This window comes from Cebus imitator, unplaced genomic scaffold (assembly GCF_001604975.1).
Source record: "Cebus imitator isolate Cc_AM_T3 unplaced genomic scaffold, Cebus_imitator-1.0 Scaffold632, whole genome shotgun sequence".
NCBI lineage: Eukaryota > Metazoa > Chordata > Mammalia > Primates > Cebidae > Cebus > Cebus imitator.
The window spans coordinates 805777-822916 of NW_016107947.1; positions in this window are offsets into that span (position 1 = coordinate 805777).

The following is a 17140-nucleotide window of genomic DNA, read 5'->3' on the forward strand; positions in this document are numbered from 1 at the left end:
GATGGAGTTTCTCTCTTGTTTCCCAGGCTGGAGTGCAATGGCATGATCTCAACTCACTGCAACTTCTGCCTCCTGGGTTCAAGCAATTCCCTGGCCTCAGCCTCCTGAGTAGCTGGGATTATAGGCATGAGCGACCAACCCCAGCTAATTTTATACTTTTTGTGGAGATGAGGTTTCCCCATGTTGTTCAGGCTGGTCTGGAACTCCCGACTTCAGGTGATCTGCCCACCTTGGCCTCCCAAAGTGCTGGGATTACAGGCGTGAGCCACCACCCCCAGCACCTTCCTATTTTTCGAGTACGGGTCCTCAATTCTTTTTCTGAAATACTTGGGACCAGGTGAGTTTCAGATTTCAGAAGTTTTCAGATTTTAGGAAGGCATTATAGAGCATACACCATATATTATATAATGCTGCCAGTAGGCCTGAGCCATCCCCCCAGATCAAACACCCTAATATTTCTGCAGAGAAATACATAATCACTCACATTTGAAGGCAAACACAAAGATAATCAACAGCCTCCTGTCATCTCAGGCCAGGTTTTTGCTGCCAAATGAGTTCAGATCAGGTAAGGCCAGGTCTTGCTGCTAAACAAGTAACCAAACACATTTTCCAATTTTGAGAGACTGGATTTTGGAGTTGGAGGCAAAAGGCTGTGGACCTGTTGGAAAATAGGCTTCCTCTAGTGTTCCCATCTAGGGAACCTCAGGCATCCTCAGTGCCAGGCACTCATCCAGTTTGTTAAGTGAATGACTAAAGCCATGAAGAAACTGCTGTGAGCAACAAACTCCCTTCTTCCAGCTTCCCTGCTCATGCACAGTGCCACCTGGGAGATGGCCCTGCTTCCAAAGTGCAGCTCAGGTTACTGATGGCTCCTGTGGCTTAACACTGGGTAGGTGCTGTTGTCACAACACTGTTTCAGACAGTCATACATGGACCCACCCAGCACTCTTCTAGCCATTCTGAATGCATCACTGGACAACTGGCTAGGAAGTGAGAGTATCAGCCTCTTCTATCAACCAGCAGGGAAGAATGCCAGATAACCATTTTGGAGTTAATTTATCTCAGAGTTAAGAAGACAAAGGAAAAAGATACCAAAAGGAAAGAGATATAGTGGTGGAGAGAGTGGAGGGAAAGGAGGGGGAGGGTGGAAGAATGCAGCAGTTGGAAGAGGAATAAGGTTCCAGAAAATGCTGCTGAATGCACATGAGCAGAACTCAGGTTGACTGTCTTGAAAGTAATGAACAAAAGCCACCACCAGCAGAAATGTGAATCACGGATACAATGAGTTTGACAACTCCCCACCTTCTACCCACATAGCCACTCACGGGGAGACCAGTTGGGGAAGCCTAGGAGAAAAGGGGGCTGCTGGCTTCCTGAGACAGATCTGTGGATAAACCCACGTATGGGACAAAGGCTTTTCCCCTTGGCGTCTGACCCGCCCTGGCCCCAAAGTTCTCAGCTGCATTCCTGCTACTTTTGGACTGGGTCACTTCAGCCTCTGGGACTTTCTGATTGTTCTTCACCCAGACGTCCTCGTGCCTCCTTCAGCTCTTTACTCAATGGTCAACTTCTCCATAAGGCCTTCCCTGACCACATCCTAACATCGCCACCTTCCCCCACCAGCATGCTGCACCTTCGTCCTCTGCTTGATTTTTCTCCATAACACTAAGCACCATTGATATTTTAATCAGTGCTCTGTCTGTCTTCCCACCACTGAAAGGTAAACGTCTGGAAGGCAGAGATTGCCATCTGTTTTGTTCACTGCTGTCTCCGCTGCTCCCAGAATAGTGCCTGGCACACTGGCTTGCAGTAAATACTTTTTGGAATGAATGACATGACTCACACGTACTGAGAGGCACAGAACAGAGAAGTTAGAAGAAAATTTAGCATTTTACAGGTGAGGAGCCAGAGATGAGACTTGCCCCAGGCAATGCTTCTAGTTAGCATCAGAGTTGGAAACATGTTGAGTAAAGCAAAGCTTTCCATTCATTCACAGTCACCCCGCTCACATGCAGAAGCGGATACAGACCATTTGGCACAACCTCAGCAGATTCTAGTAGAAGATAAGATGATGGGGTTCAGTTTAGGTTCCCCTGAGCCCTCCACTGCTAACCAGTTGACTTAGTTCTCGCTCTTGGTGACTGCCTCTTGCTCCCCCAGGGCAGGCTGCCTCCACTGGAAAAGGCTGCCACACAGAACCCAAGAGGAAGAAAAGCTAGAAGCCAGGAGGAGGAAAGGGAGGAGGAGTGGGAAGAGGAAGAGTGGGGGTAGCACAAGAGTGTTGAAGAGGAAAAGGCTGTCAACCTGGGGAATCAGCCTGCGGCTTCTATGCACAAGTAACCCATGCTCGCAAGCGCTAATCAAACCAAAGCAGCTACCTTTCCACCTGAACTTTCAAGACACCTACACCAAGATTAAAAGGCAGCTCCAGGAGACAGAGCTCTTTCTAAGAACCTTCTTGACCGTCAAACCTCCAGGTTCAGGCATGAGGACAAGATTTCAGAGCTGCTGGCAGGCCACTGGGCTGGCTGGACAACGCCAGCAGGGGTTGAGGGAGCCACATATAGGAAAGAGAGGGCTGGCAAGAGCCAGCGCACCCTGCCAGCCTTTGCCTCTGGCATGACTTGCCGGGGGTGCCTCCATCAGAAGCGCAGAGAGACCAGTGGACTCCAAGGTGGATTGGAGGAGAAAATGGGCAGCGCAGTGGGAAAGGAAGAATTTCAGAGGGATTGAAGAATCAGGGAGACAGAGGGGACCCAGCACAGAAAAGAAGTGGCAGGGGGTCGGGGAATAAAAATAAATGCACATTACCTTTCAGTGTCCCTTCGGATCAAAAGGTGCGGGGTTCCCCGCAGCAAAGCAACAGTAAAGGCTCCAGAAACAGAGCAGAGGAACGGAGATTCTCATCCAGCACCGCCACACCCCCTCCCCTGAAACAAAAGTTTTACAAAACAAAAACCACCTCTCGGTGTTTCCAGCAGTCCCGGCTGGTAAGACCAGAAGAGGGCAGCCTTCTCTCGGCCAGGGCCTGGGGAGCTGGACGCGGAGAAGGTGGAAAGTGAAAACTTGGCGGCACGAAGCCGAGGGCGGTGCCAGGGAGCGAGTGAGCAGCTTCCAACAGAACCAGATCTGCCCTCGCCACGGAGCCGCTTAGAGAGAAGGGCTCGCTGCTGTCAGACTTCTATAGAGGTAGTTTTTAAAGTATGGGAGTCATCTGACCCTTCGCCAGATGGTGATTTGCATAATTTATTCCCATCTCTGGACTCTGATTGGTCACACCTTCGCTGACGCCAGAATCAAAACTGGAGAAAGTTTGAATGAAAGCTCTGTACACTCACAGCTCTGACTCCGCGCGCTCCGCCTCGCTTCCTCCCTGGCCGCTCCGCAGACAGCTGCGACTCTAGCAACACTAGCTTTCTCCCACTGCCCTCCCCGGCCCCCGAGATCCTCCTGTCGCCCCTGCCACTTGAAGTGACAGGACGGACTTTTCCCCGAAACCCTGCGCCCGCTGGGGACCCGATCCCTGGAGAAGAAGGAGCAAAGCCACACTCTCTCCGGGAGTGGTCTGCCCACTCTCCGGTCGGGAGTCCGTCAGGGGAGCCACCTGGTAATCCCTTGGTCCTTCTCTCTCCCCTACCACCCAGCGAGGGCTGCAAAAGGTGCAGACCCCGCGGCCTGCACGATAACCCAGCGGAGCCAAGGGGCTGCGGCCGCACTGGAGGATCACCCCTGTTTGGGGTCCTTGCTCCGCCACTAGCTGCAAAACTCCAGGCAAGCCAGCCAGCTTCTCCGAGGCAGTTCTCTCCTCCGCAACAAGTGGGTGACAACGTATCCCCGACTTAGGGATTTTGGGAAAACTAAGAGTTCACATAGCAAAGCACTTAGCATGGCGCGGAGCTCGTGGCAGGCTCTCTCCTCCGGTGGGGTGGAGGGCTAGAGGAACACCAGGCAGCCTTCGTAAAGGGATCAGTGAGCCAAGATTTGGGGGCTAAGACCCGCGGCCAGCAGTAAGTCCTTGGTGAGTGAAATCAAGCACCTCCTTTCTTTCTTTTCTCCATCATTTCCCCCCGACTCTCCTTTATTGATCCGAGTCCTGGGGCAGAAAGCAGCCAGTGAGGCAGAACTTGTTCCGGAGTCTGCATCTGAAGCTGGGAGCTGGGACTGAGCCCAGAACACTGGAGGGGCGGCTGAGCCAACAGCCACTGCGGACGCTCAACGAGTGCGAGAGGCTGAGAGGCTGAGAGGCTGAGCCCCCACATCCAGCCTCGCTCCAGCCCGAAGGAGCCGGCTCCTCAAGGAGACACCCTTGACCACGAGTAGCAGTGTAGTCTCCTGGAACAGGTCCTACCCTGCCTGGGAAAGCAACTGCCCCCCACCCCGCAGCAGCCCCGCACCCCTTCCTCCCTAGCGTCAAGGCTCCAGCTGGAGAGACCTGTGAGGGGAAACAGAGCCCCGGCCAACAGAGCCTGTTCCGAGACCACTCCTTACTTTGTTACTCCACCTGCCAGAAGAGCAGATTTGTCCCTGGCGTGTGCTATCATTCATCAACGAGATGCAGGCTGGCTTTAGTTTTTGAGTATAGAACTCAGTGGTCTGTATGGGATGGTAAATATTAGCCCCAGATGTGGTGTTTTCTCTCTCTCTCTCTCTCTTTCTCTCTCTCTCCTTCTCTCTCTCTGTCTGTCTCTGTCTCTTCATTGGCAAACTATACAGACATAGGGCTGCTGTTATGTCCATTTTACAGATGGGAAAACTGAGTCATGGAGACAGGCTGCAGATTTGAAGAAAGTCTCAGGACAACCAGGTCTCGCTCCTCTACTCTAGGTTTGATTTGGCCAATTGACCTTTAAATATGAGCCCTTGGCCGGGCGCGGTGGCTCACGCCTGTAATCCCAGCACTTTGGGAGGCCGAGGCGGGTGGATCACGAGGTCAAGAGATCGAGACCATCCTGGTCAACATGGAGAAACCCTGTCTCTACTAAAAATACAAAAAATTAGCTGGGCATGATGGCCCGCGCCTGTAATCCCAGCTACTCAGGAGGCTGAGGCAGGAGAATTGCTTGAACCCAGGAGGCGGAGGTTGTGGTGAGCTGATTGTGCCATTGCACTCCAGCCTGGGCAACAAGAGCGAAACTCGGTCTCAAAAAAAAAAAATGAGCCCTTGGCAACTGGGTCTTCCTCTCTTTAGTGGGTGAGCCAGGAGGTAAGTTGTAGTCAAAAATTTTCTTCCCTAGCCCTGGAAACATAGAGAGACACTGTTCTCTACCAAAAAAGTTAAAAGAATTAGCCAGGCAAGGTGGTACACCTGTAGTGCAAACTATTAATACTTGGGAGGCTGCGGTGGAAGGAGTCCTTGAGCTCAGAAGTTCAGGAGTTCAGGGCTTCAGTGTACCATGATCACACCACTGCACTCCAGCCTGGACAAAGAACAAAAAAGAAACCTCCTTCTCTGTTCTGAGTTGCTCACAGCCATGGTCCCTAGAACATTAACTGGATAATGTGAAGGGTGTGTCTTGAGAAGCTTTGGCATAGGTGAGATAGCCCCATGGAAGCTAGGATATTTTGCAGGGTAGTTTTGCAAGGTGGTCCTGCAAAGTTGGTTATCTTGCCTAGAAAAAAAGAAAACCTGTGTTTTACAGGTTCAACAAAATCAACATCGCTTTTTTAACAGCCAAGTCTATGAAACCATTTAGGTTTTATTGCTAATTGGTTAGAGAGCCCTCCTGTGTCTCCATATTAAAATATGCAAGAACTTTCAAAGGACATCATGGAATTATAATTGTAGCATTTGAATATATGACATCAACTGTTCTTCGTATTTGCCAGAAGAGCAAGGAGATCTGAAGAGCCTCCTGTGTGAAGGAGATCCAGCTGAGGAGCCTTGGTGGAAACTTCTGTTGTGTTGCAGTCAAAATTTCAAGGTTTCAGGCAATACACGGAAAGGGTTCCAGTCATTATTACTTGGCAGCCCAGCATCTAAAGACTTCCTATGTTAAAGGAATAAATATGCTTATGATAAAAGCCCACTTCTTTCTACTTAAAAAAGCTCAAAAGAAATGCTCACCTGCCCAGCCACCCTTGCAACTAGAGTCCCCAATTCAAACTCAATCATTTGAACTCTGAACTGAAAGCTAATGAGGCTGGCAGCACATACCCACTCCACTCTGACAATGTGCATCCAGCTCTGGTTCTTTGGGGCAGCAGTGGAGGCACTTCCACGCTAGTCTGCAGTGGGATTTAGGACATTGCTGTCTGCCTGAGTATATTCTCCATGCCTGGTTCTTCTGCTCTGTAGAGATTCCAAGTGTTACCCAATATTCTCTTAATGAGATCCTCTTTGACATTCATTATCCAGAGACTGTTTATATTCTTTCAACTAAGAAAATGACTTAATTGCCAGATGCTTATTGAGCAGCTACTAGGGAGGAGACACTGGCCTGGAGACCACCCTTGTGCTTTCACAGGCACAATGCAGAAAGTTACAAGTGTCAGAAGGCCGGCTGCTACGTAGGAGTTCCCAGATACCTGGACCGAGGCTGTCCCACAGAAAGATATAATATGAACTGCATGCCTTGGTCAGCTTGGGCTGCCAGAACAAAATGCCATAGACTTAGTGGCTTCAAACAACGGAAATTTATTTTCTCATAGTTCTGGAGGCTAGAAGTTCAAGATCAGGGTATCAGCATAGTCGATTTCTGGTGAGGGCCCTCTTTCTGACTGCTAAATGGCTGCCTTCTCACTGTGTCCTCACATGGCAGAGAGAGAGAAAGAGAGAGACAGAGAGAGAGAGAAAGAGGGAGAGATAACGCTGATGTCTCTTCCAATAACACCTCTAATCTCATCATGGTGCCTCACCTCATAACCTCATTTAAACCTAATGGTCTCCCACAGGCCCCATCTCCAAATACCATCATAGGGACTTAGGGCTTCAACACAGGGCTTTGACAGGGTCCCAATTCAGTCCATAGCAGCACATATATAATTTTATGTTTTCTAGTAACCATATTATAAAGGTAAAAAGAAACACATGAAATTAAAATTAAGTGACTGGGTGTGGTGTCTCATGCCTGTAATCCTGGCACTTTTGGAGGCCAGTGAGGGAGGATGGCTTGAGGCCAGGAGTTTGAGACTAGCCTGGACAACCTAAGAACACTTCATCTCTACCCAAATAAGTTAAAACATTTTTTAAAAGAAATAATTATTAATAATATATTTTACTTAACCCAACATATTCAAAATATTATCATTTCAATATAAAAAATTGCCAATATAAAAAATTGCCAATATAAAACATTTTTGAGATATTTTACATTCTTGTTTTGAAATCCAGTGTGTATTTTACACTTACAGCACTTGCCAGTTCAGACTGGCCATATTCAAGTGCTCAATAGGCACATGAAGCTGGCTGCTACCATATTGGACAGCATCGATCTGCAGTGTTAAAACTAAAACAAACCTTAGAGATAATTTAGTACAACATCCCACTTTACAGATAATGATCCCAAGACCCAGCCCAGTTAACTGACTTGCTTAAGTTCACACAGTTGGTAAGAAGGCAGAGATGGAACAAAAACTTGGGTTACTAATTCCATGTTTTGGGGGGCAGACAGTATCTCACTCTGTCACCCAGACTGGAGTGCAGTGACACAATCACGTCATGGTAGACTCAAATTCTGGAGCTCAAGTGATCTTCACACCTCAGCCTCCCAAGTTGCTAGACTACAAGTGCAGGCCACCATGCCTAGCTATTTATTTTCTTTTATGTTTCTGTAGAGACGGGGTCTCGCTATGTTGCCCAGACTGGTCTCAAACTCTTGGGCTCAAGTGATCCTCCTGACTGAGCCTCTCAAAGCACTGGTATTATGAGTGTAAGCCAAGGCACCCTGCCTCTGATTCCAAGATCAGTGCTTTTCCCATGGCCTCTCCCCATTCAAATACAGAAGAGATGATGAAGGACTGAGAGGGCCAGACTTAGCGGAAGACCTGAAATAAAGACATACCATTGCCTCAGAAAAGGAATACAAACATGACCCCTTCAAACACTTCCTCAACACCTACCACATTCCTGCCATGTGCTAGATGCTGTAGGAAATGCAAACAAACAAACAAACAACAACAACAAAAAAAACCACACAAATATAAATGAATACAAAGCTTACTCACACTCTGAATTCCAAGTGCAGAGAAGAGGAAAAGTCTAAATGAAGCAAATGGATAGAACAGACCATGGGATGAAGGTAAGACTTGGGGAAATCTTAAAGGATGAAGAACGCTGACTTTTTGGCTCTTGGCTAGCACTTGGATCCTCCTGAGTTATTTGCTGCCTGCAAAGTTTAGAAAGGGAGTGCCAGGCTTCCAGCAAGGGAGCAGCCTCTCTATGCTTACCTGGTCTTGGTTCTGGGTAACGTGTAGCCTGGATATCCCCTCAGCAAGTTAAGAGACCTGAAACCTCCAACTGCTGAAGAGTTTTTCAGGGGGTTTTCTGGGGTTTTTTGAGGCAGCGTCTCATTCTGTCTCCCAGGCTGAAATGCAGTGACTTGATCATAGCTCACTGCAGCCTTGACCTTCTGAGCTCAAGCAGTCCTCCTGCCTCAGCTTCCCCAGTAGCTGGACCCATAGGTGCATGCTGCCACACTGAGCTTTTTGTTTTGTTTTGTTTTGTTTTTTATAGAGACAGAGTCTCACTATGTTGTCCAGGCTGGCCTTGAACTCCTGGCCTCAAGCCATCCTCCTGCCTCAGCCTCCCCAGTAACTAAGACTACAAGCATGAGCCACCGTGCTTCACTCTTGCTTAAGTTTATATTAGCAGCAAGACTTCCTCTAAGTGTAGTCAACTAGAGCAGCATTTCCCAATGTGTGGCCTAGGACATTGATAGGTGTTACATGGAATAAAAATGGGAACACTGAGATAAACAAGCAAGAATGGGCCTTTTCGCTGCAGAACTTCTCAGGACTTTGAATGTTTTATGCCATCAGTGGCTCAGCTTTGTGATCAAGATCCTAACATGCCTACGCCACCTTCCATGGACGGGCCCAGGTGAATGGCAGCACCTCACCTCACCCTTGTCTAATATACCCTTATCCCTCTGCCTTCCTGCCACACTGGCCTTGCTGCCAGCTCCTCCAGATCCATGTCATCGAGTGCCACATTCATAGGCCATTTGTGGCTACTGAGCACTTAACACATGGCTAGTTTACATTGAGCTGTGCTGTAGGCATAAAATGCCCACCAGATTTTAAAGACTTAAGACAAAAAAAGAATGTAAATTCTCACAATAATTTTTATGTTGAATGCATATTGAAATATCAATATTTTGGACAGACTGAGTTAGGTAAAATATATTATTAAAATTATTTTTACCTGTTTCTTTTTACTTTTTATAATGTGGTTGCTGGAGAAACTGTAATTACATATGTGGATCACAGTATATTTTTATTGGACATCCTAAAGCCTCGAGATCTGTTCATTGGCCTAGTTAATGCTAACCCTGCAAGCTCCAGACATCAGTTTGTGTCCTTTCCTCAAAGCCACTTTCCCTGACCCCTTACCTAGGTTTTCTATAAGCATGCTCCTTTCTTTTGTAGAACATACCTTGGTTTGTAATTATACATTATTTGTTTGGCTATTTGATTAATGTCCATCTCCCCATTAGGGTAAAAGATCCATGAAGGCAGCAATTGGGTTTGCTTTCCTTTATTACCATTCTCCAGAGCCCAGAATAAAACCTGGCACACAGACATAAAGAGCTTATTACATGATTATATAGTGTGTTGTGAATCTCCAAGAAAAGGACAGGGTTTTCAGCTTCTACTAAATTGATCTGACCATAGAACCCTTGCCCCACAAAGAGTTTAGTGAGTGTAAAAGCAAACTAAACATGGCCTGAGAAACACTCCTACTTCTATATTTGAGTCCTTGTGGACAAACCATAACCTAACTTAATATGTAGACTAAGTTGAAAACTCAACTTAGGAATATGCGCCTGTAACAATAGCTGAGTTTTGTCCTATCCCAGCAGCCACACTTCAATCGCTCATAGACTGCTGAGTATTCTGTGTTCAAATAAGGCAAACACCAATCTGTAACTAATTCAGTTGTTTCTGTACCTCTCTTCTGATTTCTATCCATCACTCTCCTTTTTTGCCTGTAAATTTGTTCTGACCACAAGGCATCCCTAGAGCCTCTCTGAATCTGTTGTGATTTTGAGGGCTGCCTGATTTGTGAATCATGCATTGCTCAATTAAATGTCTTTACATTTAATTCAGGTGAAGTTTTTCTTTTAATATGAGGGATCAGAATTTTCCAGGAACACAGTCTGGGAAGCATTGGGTGAAAAACTACAGAAGAAGGTGACTGAACCTAAATTGAAATCTCCACTTGCAGTATGACCTTGGCTTTCCTGAATGATGAAGATAGCTTCTGTTAGATGTATTTTGGTTTCTTTCTTTCTTTCCTTATTTGGTCTATTTGACAGGGTTTCACTCTGCCATGCTCAGCTTTTTTTTTTTTTTTTTTTGTAGAGACATGGTTTCACCATGTTGCTCAGGCTGGTCTCAAACTCCTGAGCTCAAGGGATTTGCTCACCTCCACCTCCCAAAGTTCTGGAATTACAGGTGTGAGCCACCATGCCTTGCCTGGTTTCTTTACTTTTTATGTTTCCCCTCCTTTGCAAATCTTGAGCTCCAATTTCTTGAAGTCTTCCATTCAGAAGAAATGCATTGTTGTGTATTTTTCTCCTGCATTTACACAGACAAGGAGTGGTGAAAAATTAGGTTTAAAAGTGTTTGGGGGAGTTCAAACAGATTTACTTGAGCAACCAACCAGGCCTTGCACATTTCTTTTGGGAGAGGTTGTGGTGGTGGTTGGTCACGTTAGAAGAGGCTCAGGGAATTATTATCAAGCTCCATTCACCCCACCATCTCCACTCCTATAAAAAGCACACACACACACACACACACACACACACACACACAAAACCCACAGTGGTTCAGCTCAGGGTGTCATTCATTCATTCATTCATTGAAATGGAGTCTCACTCTGTTGCCCACACTGGAGTACAGTGGCACAATCTCGGCTCACTGCAACCTCCATCTTCCGGATTCAAGCAATTCTTCCACCTCAGCCTCCCAAGTAGCTGAGATTACAGGTGTGCACCATCATACTTGGCTAATTTTTGTATTTTCAGTAGAGACAGGGTTTCCGCATGTTGACCAGGCTGGTCTTGAAATCCTGACGTCAGGTGATTCTCCCACCTCAGCCTCCCCAAATGCTGGGATTACAGGCATGAGCCACCTTGCCCAGCCCAGAGTGTTATTTTAATTTACCAGATTAATAATCTTCTTCTACTTGTCCTATACACAAAAGCTAAATGACCACCAATGAGATCAGCCAAGAACTTCACGATTCTGAGCAAGCCTAGAGATCAGCAGCTCCTCTTAATGGCTTAAGTGATACCTTGGTTCTTGTCTTCTTGGTTTAAAATAATTTAAACAGGAGACACACAGCAAAGGAGGTATAGCATAGAGTAATTTATTGCAAAAGAAAAATAATATTTTGAAAGATAGGTGTAGAATAGATGGTTGATAGGGTTTGACTCTGTGTCCTCACCCAAATCTCACCTTGAATTGTAATCCCCACAATCCCCACATGTCAAGGGCAGGACCAGGTGGAGGCAATTGAATCATGGTGGCGGTTTCCCCCTTGCTATTCTCATGATAGTGAGTGAGTTCTCATGAGATCTGATGGTTTTATGTGTCTGGCACTTCCTTTGCTGGCTCTCATTCTTTCTCCTGCCATCCTGTGAAGAGGTGTCTTCCACCATGATTGTAAGTTTTCTGAGGCCTCCCCAGCCATGTGGAACTGTGAGTCAATTAAACCTCTTTTTTTTTTTTTTTAATAAATTACCAAGTCTCGAGTATTTCTTAGTAGCAGCGTAAGAATAGACTAATACAACACTATGCCCTGAAGGAGTTCAAGGCAGGCCGTGTATAAGGATGAGACATCAAAGACCGGCACTAGAGGACTCCCTTTCTGGGAGTCTTACATGATTAATCATAAGAAGGTGGGAAGAGGGGTTGCTAGCAAGCTTGTTCGGGGGATCCTCTGGGTGCACATGTGCAGTAGCCATACATGTTTGTTCATGCGTTGCATGTCTCATTAGCATCTTAATTCTCCACCCAGAATTTGTGTCTTTTACTAATACAATGAGCAAATGGTCAGTCTGAGGACAGATAAAATCAAAATGTATCTGCTCTTTAGAGGGGAAGTTTCCTACTGAAGATAGCTTTGCTTGAATGAGCTCAGTTACAATGCAAATGCTGAGGCTTACTGTGTTGACTGTACGGTCATCACAGTTGCTGCCTCCCAAGAACATGGTCACTTCCTTGACTACCTATCCTGCCTCACTCCCAGGGACCAGACTGTAGCTAGCACTATACTGATGAAACACAGCGGTCAAACCATGCAACCTACCTGCTGACATGTTTCTCTCTCCCATCACTTCCACAGACTGGAAGAGAGCAGGGCAAATGGCAAACTGGAGGCCTAGATCACCAAGTGAAATTCAATTTTAAATGCTCTGGGCACCTCCAAAGTTCTGTTGGGGAAAATACAAAACAAAACAAAAATATCATAAAAAATGATCCATTTTCTAACAAAATATGTGATAAAGAACTGATCCTAGAAGATATAGAATATCCAAATGGACCAATAAACACAAGAAAAAAATTAATAAAAATGACTGTCCTATCCAGCCTCCCATCCCAAATGTCAAGGGCATATAGTTTCTTAGGTAAATTTCTTTAAACCACCAAACACTTGGTTAAATCTAATTTTTCACCTATTCTGGTACCTATGCTATCACAGCAGAACAAACTAGAAAAAAACACTGCTAAATTCAATTAGTGACCACTAACCTCAACAGGTCTTTTAATTCTGCCTAGCAATAAAATTCTATTTCCCTGGACCATGTACCCCATCTACTTCTCCTTCTAGACCACCTTCTTACACCTTCTTTCTCCTCGAACCTCCATCAACTCTCCCATCCTCACGCTCAGTTGATGATCTGACTACATATTGTACTAGAAAAATAAAAACAACTAGAAGAGAACATCTGTGAGCACCCTCATCTATCACACCCATCCACCTATTTGTATCTGTACCATGTCCTCAGCCTCCCTTCCTGTTCAGGCTGTGCTTCTATCTAAACTCACACCCCTCCATTTACACATCAGATTTCCGTCCCCTCTCACTTACACAAGGACACCACTCCAACTATTTTTTGCTCTCTACTGGTTTGTTCCCATTAGCATGCAAGTCAGTTATAATTTCTCCCTCATTAAAAAATGCAATTAACTCCACTTCCCTCTCTGGACTCACCCTATCCCCTGTCTCCCTTTATGGTAAAATTCCTTTAAAGAGTCCTCTGCGCTCCCTGGTTTCAGTTATTCCCTATTACCTCCTATTAGTCTCCAACCAGCTTTGCCCCCCCACCCCAATTGCTCTCATCAAGGTCCTCCATGGCCTCCACAGAGCCACAACCCTCTGCTCTCAACCACCGCTTATTGACCACTCCCTCCTCCATGAAGCCCCTTCTGGTTTCCCTCCTCTCTCACTCCTCCCTCATCTCAGTCTCCTCTGTTCACTGACTCCTTGTTGCTGGAGAAAAAAGAAAAGTGATATTTAATTTTTTTTCTTATTTTGTGTGTGTGTTCTTGATAATACATTAGGATAAACTGAAATTTGTTTTTCAATTATGATAGTTTATACTCTGCCCATATTTTCCAGTTAGAATATTTGGTCAAAAAATAGTGTTTATGAGCTCATTATCAATCTCTGGGTAAATGTCATTCCCTGGCTGCTGTTCTGTTAATGAGCCAGCCATCTGATTTCCTTTGAATTTTAATGGGAATTGAGTAATCCAGTATTTACTGGATAGTGCAGTGGAAATTCAACCCCACTATTGGTAAAACCAAAAAACACACCTTTTTATAAACACATTTATGTTAAAAATTATCACTTAAGGGTTTATATAAGGACATAGTAAAACTGATAGGCAAAGATTTTCTAGCTGTTTTAAGCTATTTTATAGCTTCAATGTATTTATAGATATCTTGAATATAGAAAAGTAGTAATAAAGTTAATTCTAAGTTCCAGGTTCTTGGTACTATTTATCTTTTATATTTCTAATTATGTCGAAACCCAATCTAAGAATACAATTTATTAGGTTGCAGAACTAGGTAAGATTCATTTAGTCTGCCCTATTTGACAGTGTATAATGACCTAAATGATGTCAGAAAATCATCTATTTTTTTTCTTTGGCACTGAGCCATTTTGGTAGTAAAAATCTTAGTGTCATGAAAAGCCCAACTGTTTGATATTGTGTGATGTCAAAGATGAATTCTAACGTAGTTAAGAACAGAATTACACTTTTCGTAGAACTCTGGATAAAATTGTGCTTATATGATGTTGAGCTTTGTCACAAGAGTGGGAATGAGGGGATCATCGTGGACCTCTTAAGATGCTTAACCAATTTGTGGCTTTGCTAATATAATGCTAGCAAAACAGAGACTGCTACCAATAATTGTGTTAGCTTTAACCCCTAAAACAAAACATAACATTATTTAAATTAGATGAGTGCTGTTGACTTAATAGGAATTAATGTCTGGTTTTGCTATTGCAATGCTTCCAAATTTATCTTCCAATATTATATTTATTGGCCCATATGAATATTTTGATGCTTTACAATACTGTATTTCCCATATCCGTTTTGTAATGCTAGTCACGCTCTGCCTGTCTGTAGTGTTTTTCCTTTTTGGCTGAGTATCCTTCCACCTGACCATCTTCAGCAACTTGCTGCTTGTACATATTCACTTAATTCTGTAAATAGTCGATCATTTAAAATTTAATCTGACTCTCCATAGTGTTAACTGTCCCACTCAATTTGATGTGTGTAAATTTAATGAGCATGCTGTCTTGTAAAATCCACAGCCATGAATGAAAATATTGAGTCTAATGTGTGTCATTCAGTTGAGAAAAGTACACTCTCATTGCCATTCTCTGCTTGATTGCTCTTTAGTGCTCCAACTAGTTGCATGTGTGTGCACAAGTATTAAATAATATCTTTTCCCCCCTCTTAGTTTTGCCAAAGAAAATGTGAAAAATATTTATTTTGTACCATTTAAAATATCAGTCTAGTAAGGAGTTAGGGTCCCTAAAAATGATAGCAAACTGGCAGTGTGCTGGTGTGTGGGAACGACTGGCCCCATGCAATCTGTAGGAAGACTCTCCGGGGATGTCTTAAAAGTTGCTTGCTTGACCTGGTTTCCAGGTCAGGGCTGCTGCTGACCAATTTGGTGTCCTTGTTCAAGTTACAGAATAGGCATATGCTTTCATTCTGGGGGGACACAGCGTCACACAGGTCACAAGTTTGGAAGCTTGGAAGGAATGATGAAGTGAAGTCTGGAAGGGACCTAGGTCCCATTCATTCCTCAACTGGGTACCACTTGGCAGGGGTCAGTCATTATATTGGCTCTGTTCTACTAGGTCACTGAGGTTTAGTGTGGTTCTGTTAGTGTTCCCTGAAAAAGTGATGGATTTTAGCTTGGCCAACTCTCTGTCAGTGCCATGATCTGACGATTTCTACCTCTGGACTTGGAATGCATTCTCATCACTGTTATCTGAAGATTCTTGAGACTCTTCGTAGGAGAAGTAATTGCTCAGTGTTCTAGTCTGGGGCTCTATCATCTCCAGCTTCAGTTCCATCTGTCAGAAGATTACTTGCATCTCATATGTTACTCCTAAAATAGGATGAGGAAATTCTATTTGAGAACTTTTCTGATATTTTCTTTATTTAGCAAATATTTAAAAAGTGACCATCATGTTCTGTGCACTGTGAAAGAGGCAACAAAAAAAAAAAAATGCCTTTTCAATGTTATTGGTGAGGGAGAAAAGAGAGGGTTACATATAAAGAGCCAGAGTTGAGGAAAGTTTTTTGTTTCATATTAATCCATTAAAGATTAACTTGCTTGTATATTGATACTTAACCAACTGAGAGGATTTAGTGAAATAAAATAGAAAAGGACAATAGATGTGTAATGTCCTTTCTGAAGGTGGGAGGAAAGGGGGTCTCTAGCATAAATGAAGAGGAATGTCTTTGGATAGATGCAGTGGTTGGGTAGGAAAAGATATTAGTGAGCAAATAAAATGGTAAAACAGCAGGAAATAGAATTATAGCTTTCTTTTCATAGAGAGAATTGAAATTTACTTTCTGAGAGTGATAGGCAAAAGTAGTAGTTTCATAGTTCCTGAAAAATAGCCAAGGTTTGAAAGAAGTGCAATATGAAATATTTAAAGAGAGAGATTAGTAGTATTTACCATAAATGTAGTAAGAATTAATGAATCAACAGTTGGCCTGCATTGGAAGAAAATGGAAGGGTCAAGAAACTGGAGTATTAGGGTCAAGAAACAGGTGGTCTGGGAGTGGGAGAGTGACAAGGTGGAAGATTGAGGTCAGAGCTAAGGATGATGGAGATTCTGATGATGCCTGTGGTGGAGCAGATTTTAGATAATGAAAAAACAGTCCAGGTATGATCAGGAGGACTGTAGCTGAGGACAGTGGAAGAGAAGGTTGCATTGAAGAGGAAGCCAAGGACACTCTAAGGCAGGGGTGCCCAATCTTTTGGCTTCCCTGGGTGACATTAGAAGAAGACTTGTCTTGGGCTACACCTAAAATACACTAAGGACAGCCGATGAGCTAAAAAGAAAAAAAAATGCAAAAAAAGTCTCATGTTTTAAGAAAGTGTTGGAATTTGTGTTAGGCCACATTCAAAGCCACCCTGGGCTGCAAGTTGGACAAGCTTGCTCTAGGGCCATTTGGATGATAGCAAGGTATGAAGTGTCAGAAGAATCAACCCAAGTTGATGGCAGTGGAAGTGTTCAGTCAGATGGTACTAGCCCCAAGGAGATGGGATTTTAGATGATAATGGAGTAAATAATATGGAAATAACAATGAGGGAGACAAGATAGAACAGAGTTCAAATCTAAGTTAAAGAATCATGGTCAACTTAAAGAATTTTCCTAAACTTCAGCTCTCTCCTCAACAAATATAACAGTGTAATCTGATTTAAAAATTGAACAGAT